Below are 6,484 nucleotides of genomic sequence, written 5' to 3'. Positions count from 1 at the left end.
TTCCTTTCACTGGGATGTTTGTCAATCTACAGTAGAGAGCTTCCTTTCACTGGCATGGTTGTCAGACTACCATAGACGGCTTCCTTTCACTGGGATGTTTGCCAGACTACAGTAGAGAGCTTCCTTTCACTGGGATGTTTGTCAGACTACAGTAGAGAGCTTCCTTTCACTGGGATGTTTGTCAGACTACCATAGACAGTTCCATTCACTGGGTTGTTTGTCAGGCTACCATAGACAGCTTCCTTTCACTGGGATGTTTGTCAGACTACCATAGACATCTCCATTTCACTGTGATGTTTGTCAGGCTACCATAGTCAGCTTCCTTTCACTGGGTTGTTTGTCAGGCTACCATAGACAGCTTCCTTTCACTGGGATGTTTGTCAGACTACCATAGACAGTTCCATTTCACTGGGATGTTTGTCAGACTACCATAGACAGCTGCCTTTCACTGGGATGTTTGTCAGACTACCATAGACAGTTCCAATTCACTGGGATGTTTGTCAGACTACCATAGACAGTTCCATTTCACTGGGACGTTTGTCAGACTACCATAGACAGCTCCATTTCACTGGGATGTTTGTCAGACTACAGTAGACAGCTCCATTTCACTGGGATGTTTGTCAGACTACCATAGACAGCTTCCTTTCACTGGGATGTTTATCAGACTACAGTAAACAGCTTCCTTTCACTGGGATGTTTGTCAGACTACAGTAGAGAGCTTCCTTTCACTGGGATGTTTGTCAGACTACAGTAAACAGCTTCCTTTCACTGGGATGTTTGTCAGACTACAGTAGAGAGCTTCCTTTCACTGGGATGTTTGTCAGACTACAGTAAACAGCTTCCTTTCACTGGGATGTTTGTCAGACTACAGTAAACAGCTTCATTTCACTGTGATGTTTGTCAGACTACCGTGGACAGCTTCCTTTCACTGGGATGTTTGTCAGACTACAATAGACAGCTTCCTTTCACTGGGATGATTGTCAGACTACAGTAGACAGCTCCATTTCACTGGGATGTTTGTCAGACTACCATAGACAGCTACATTTCACTGGGATGTTTGTCAGACTACCGCGGACAGATTCCTTTCACTGGGATGTTTGTCAGGCTACCATAGACAGCTCCATTTCACTGGGATGTTTGTCAGACTACCATAGACATCTCCATTTCACTGGGATGTTTGTCAGGCTACCATAGACAGCTTCCTTTCACTGGGATGTTTGTCAGACTACCATAGACATCTCCATTTCACTGGGATGTTTGTCAGGCTACCATAGACAGCTTCCTTTCACTGGGATGTTTGTCAGACTACCATAGACATCTCCATTTCACTGGGATGTTTGTTAGGCTACCATAGACAGCTTCCTTTCACTGGGATGTTTGTCAGACTACAGTAAACAGCTTCCTTTCACTGGGATGTTTGTCAGACTACAGTAAACAGCTTCCTTTCACTGGGATGTTTGTCAGACTACCGTGGACAGCTTCCTTTCACTGGGATGTTTGTCAGACTACCATAGACAGCTTCCTTTCACTGGGATGTTTGTCAGACTACAGTAAACAGCTTCCTTTCACTGGGATGTTTGTCAGACTACCATAGACAGCTTCCTTTCACTGGGATGTTTGTCAGACTACAGTAAACAGCTTCCTTTCACTGGGATGTTTGTCAGACTACAGTAAACAGCTTCCTTTCACTGGGATGTTTGTCAGACTACCATAGACAGCTTCCTTTCACTGGGATGTTTGTCAGACTACAGTAAACAGCTTCCTTTCACTGGGATGTTTGTCAGACTACAGTAAACAGCTTCTTTTCACTGGGATGTTTGTCAGACTACCGTGGACAGCTTCCTTTCACTGGGATGTTTGTCAGACTACCATAGACAGCTTCCTTTCACTGGGATGTTTGTCAGACTACCATAGACATCTCCATTTCACTGGGATGTTTGTCAGACTACCATAGACATCTCCATTTCACTGGGATGTTTGTCAGACTACCGTGGACAGCTTCCTTTCACTGGGATGTTTGTCAGACTACAGTAAACAGCTTCCTTTCACTGGGATGTTTGTCAGACTGCGTGGACAGCTTCCTTTCACAGGGATGTTTGTCAGACTACAATAGGCAGCTTCCTTTCACTGGGATGTTTGTCAGACTACCGTGGACAGCTTCCTTTCACTGGGATGTTTGTCAGACTACCATTGACAGCTTCCTTTCACTGGGATGTTTGTCAGACTGCCATAGACATCTCCATTTCACTGGGATATTTGTCAGGCTACCATAAACAGCTTCCTTTCACTGGGATGTTTGTCAGACTACCATAGACATCTCCATTTCACTGGGATGTTTGTCAGACTACCATAGACAGCTTCCTTTCACTGGGACGTTTGTCAGGCTACCATAGACAGTTCCATTTCACTGGGATGTTTGTCAGACTACCATAGACAGGTTCCTTTCACTGGGATGTTTGTCAGACTACCATAGACAGTTCCATTTCACTGGGATGTTTGTCAGACTACCATAGACAGCTTCCTTTCACTGGGATGTTTGTCAGGCTACCATAGACAGCTTCCTTTCACTGGGATGTTTGACAGACTACCATAGACAGTTTGCTTTCACTGGGATGTTTGTCAGACTACCATAGAGAGTTCCATTTCACTGGGATGTTTGTCAGACTACCATAGACAGCTTCCTTTCACTGGGATGTTTGTCAGACTACGATAGACAGCTTCCTTTCACTGGGATGTTTGTCAGACTACGATAGACAGCTTCCTTTCACTGGGATGTTTGTCAGACTACCATAGACAGTTCCATTTCACTGTGATGTTTGCCAGGCTACCATAGACAGCTTCCTTTCACTGGGATGTTTGTCAGGCTACCATAGACAGTTCCATTTCTCTGGGATGTTTGTCAGACTACCTTAGACAGCTTACTTTCACTGGGATGTTTGTCAGGCTACCATAGACAGCTGCCTTTCACTGGGATGTTTGTCACACTACCATAGACAGTTGCAATTCACTGGGATGTTTGTCAGACTACCATAGACAGTTCCATTTCACTGGGATGTTTGTTAGACTACCCTAGACAGCTTCCTTTCACTGGGACGTTTGTCAGACTACCATAGACAGCTCCATTTCACTGGGATGTTTGTCAGACTACGATAGACAGCTTCCTTTCACTGGGATGTTTGTCAGACTACAATAGACAGCTTCCTTTCACTGGGATGTTTGTCAGACTACAGTAGACAGCTCCATTTCACTGGGATGTTTGTCAGACTACCATAGACAGCTCCATTTCACTGGGATGTTTGTCAGACTACCATAAACATCTCCATTTCACTGGGATGTTTGTCAGGCTACCATAGACATCTCCATTTCACTGGGATGTTTGTCAGGCTACCATAGACAGCTTCCTTTCACTGGGATGTTTGTCAGACTACCGTGGACAGCTTCCTTTCACTGGGATGTTTGTCAGACTACCATAGACATCTCCATTTCACTGGGATGTTTGTCAGACTACCATAGACATCTCCATTTCTCTGGGATGTTTGTCAGACTTCCGTGGACAGCTTCCTTTCACTGGGATGTTTGTCAGACTACAGTAAACAGCTTCCTTTCACTGGGATGTTTGTCAGACTACAGTAAACAGCTTCATTTCACTGGGATGTTTGTCAGACTACAATAGGCAGCTTCCTTTCACTGGGATGTTTGTCAGACTACCGTGGACAGCTTCCTTTCACTGGGATGTTTGTCAGACTACCATTGACAGCTTCCTTTCACTGGGATGTTTGTCAGACAGCCATAGACATCTCCATTTCACTGGGATATTTGTCAGGCTACCATAGACAGCTTCCTTTCACTGGGATGTTTGTCAGACTACCATAGACAGCTTCCTTTCACTGGGATGTTTGTCAGACTACCATAGAGAGTTCCATTTCACTGGGATGTTTGTCAGACTACCGTGGACAGCTTCCTTTCACTGGGATGTTTGTCAGGCTACCATAGACAGTTCCATTTCACTGGGATGTTTGTCAGACTACCATAGACAGGTTCCTTTCACTGGGATGTTTGTCAGACTACCATAGACAGTTTCCTTTCACTGGGATGTTTGTCAGACTACCATAGACAGCTCCATTTCACTGGGATGTTTGTCAGACTACCATAGACAGCTTCCTTTCACTGGGATGTTTGTCAGGCTACCATAGACAGCTTCCTTTCACTGGGATGTTTGTCAGACTACCATAGACAGTTCCATTTCACTGGGCTGTTTGTCTGACTACCATAGACAGTTCCATTTCACTGGGATGTTTGTCAGGCTACCATAGACAGCTTCCTTTCACTGGGATGTTTGACAGACTACCATAGACAGCTTCCTTTCACTGGGATGTTTGTCAGACTACCATAACATCTCCATTTCACTGTGATGTTTGCCAGGCTACCATAGACAGCTTCCTTTCACTGGGTTGTTTGTCAGGCTACCATAGACAGCTTCCTTTCACTGGGATGTTTGTCAGACTACCATAGACAGTTCCATTTCTCTGGGATGTTTGTCAGACTACCATAGACAGCTTCCTTTCACTGGGATGTTTGTCAGGCTACCATAGACAGTTCCATTTCACTGGGCTGTTTGTCAGACTACCATAGACAGTTCCATTTCACTGGGATGTTTGTTAGACTACCCTAGACAGCTTCCTTTCACTGGGACTTTTGTCAGACTACCATAGACAGCTTCCTTTCACTGGGATGTTTGTCAGACTACAATAGACAGCTTCCTTTCACTGGGATGTTTGTCAGACTACCATAGACAGCTTCCTTTCACTGGGATGTTTGTCAGACTACAATAGACAGCTTCCTTTCACTGGGATGTTTGTCAGACTACCCTAGACAGCTTCCTTTCACTGGGACGTTTGTCAGACTACCATAGACAGCTTCCTTTCACTGGGATGTTTGTCAGACTACAATAGACAGCTTCCTTTCACTGGGATGTTTGTCAGACTACCCTAGACAGCTTCCTTTCACTGGGATGTTTGTCAGACTGCCATAGACATCTCCATTTCACTGGGATATTTGTCAGGCTACCATAGACAGCTTCCTTTCACTGGGATGTTTGTCAGGCTACCATAGACAGTTCCATTTCACTGGGATGTTTGTCAGACTACCATAGACAGCTTCCTTTCACTGGGATGTTTGTCAGGCTACCATAGACAGCTTCCTTTCACTGGGATGTTTGTCAGACTACAATAGGCAGCTTCCTTTCACTGGGATGTTTGTCAGGCTACCATAGACAGCTTCCTTTCACTGGGATGTTTGTCAGACTACCATAGACAGCTTCCTTTCACTGGGATGTTTGTCAGACTACCATAGAGAGTTCCATTTCACTGGGATGTTTGTCAGACTACTGTGGACAGCTTCCTTTCACTGGGATGTTTGTCAGACTACCATAGACATCTCCATTTCACTGGGATGTTTGTCAGACTACCATAGACAGTTCCATTTCACTGGGATGTTTGTCAGACTACCATAGACAGCTTCCTTTCACTGTGATGTTTGTCAGACTACCATAGACAGCTTCCTTTCACTGGGATGTTTGTCAGGCTACCAGAGACAGCTTCCTTTCACTGGGATGTTTGTCAGACTACCATAGAGAGTTCCATTTCACTGGGATGTTTGTCAGACTACTGTGGACAGCTTCCTTTCACTGGGATGTTTGTCAGACTACCATAGACATCTCCATTTCACTGGGATGTTTGTCAGGCTACCATAGACAGTTCCATTTCACTGGGATGTTTGTCAGACTACCATAGACAGCTTCCTTTCACTGTGATGTTTGTCAGACTACCATAGACAGCTTCCTTTCACTGGGATGTTTGTCAGGCTACCATAGACAGCTTCCTTTCACTGGGATGTTTGTCAGACTACCATAGACAGCTTCCTTTCACTGGGATGTTTGTCAGACTACCATAGAGAGTTCCATTTCACTGGGATGTTTGTCAGACTACTGTGGACAGCTTCCTTTCACTGGGATGTTTGTCAGACTACCATAGACATCTCCATTTCACTGGGATGTTTGTCAGACTACCATAGACAGCTTCCTTTCACTGGGATGTTAGTCAGGCTACCAGAGACAGCTTCCTTTCACTGGGATGTTTGTCAGACTACCATAGACAGCTTCCTTTCACTGTGATGTTTGTCAGACTACCATAGACAGCTTCCTTTCACTGGGATGTTAGTCAGGCTACCATAGACAGCTTCCTTTCACTGGGATGTTTGTCAGACTACCGTGGACAGCTTCCTTTCACTGGGATGTTTGTCAGACTACCATAGACAGCTTCCTTTCACTGGGATGTTTGTCAGACTACCATAGACATCTCCATTTCACTGGGATGTTTGTCAGACTTCCGTGGACAGCTTCCTTTCACTGGGATGTTTGTCAGACTACAGTAAACAGCTTCCTTTCACTGGGGTGTTTGTCAGACTGCGTGGACAGCTTCATTTC

Source organism: Hemitrygon akajei, chromosome 2, assembly GCF_048418815.1.
Source record: "Hemitrygon akajei chromosome 2, sHemAka1.3, whole genome shotgun sequence".
Lineage (NCBI taxonomy): Eukaryota > Metazoa > Chordata > Chondrichthyes > Myliobatiformes > Dasyatidae > Hemitrygon > Hemitrygon akajei.
Note: the sequence above shows the minus strand (reverse complement) of the source record.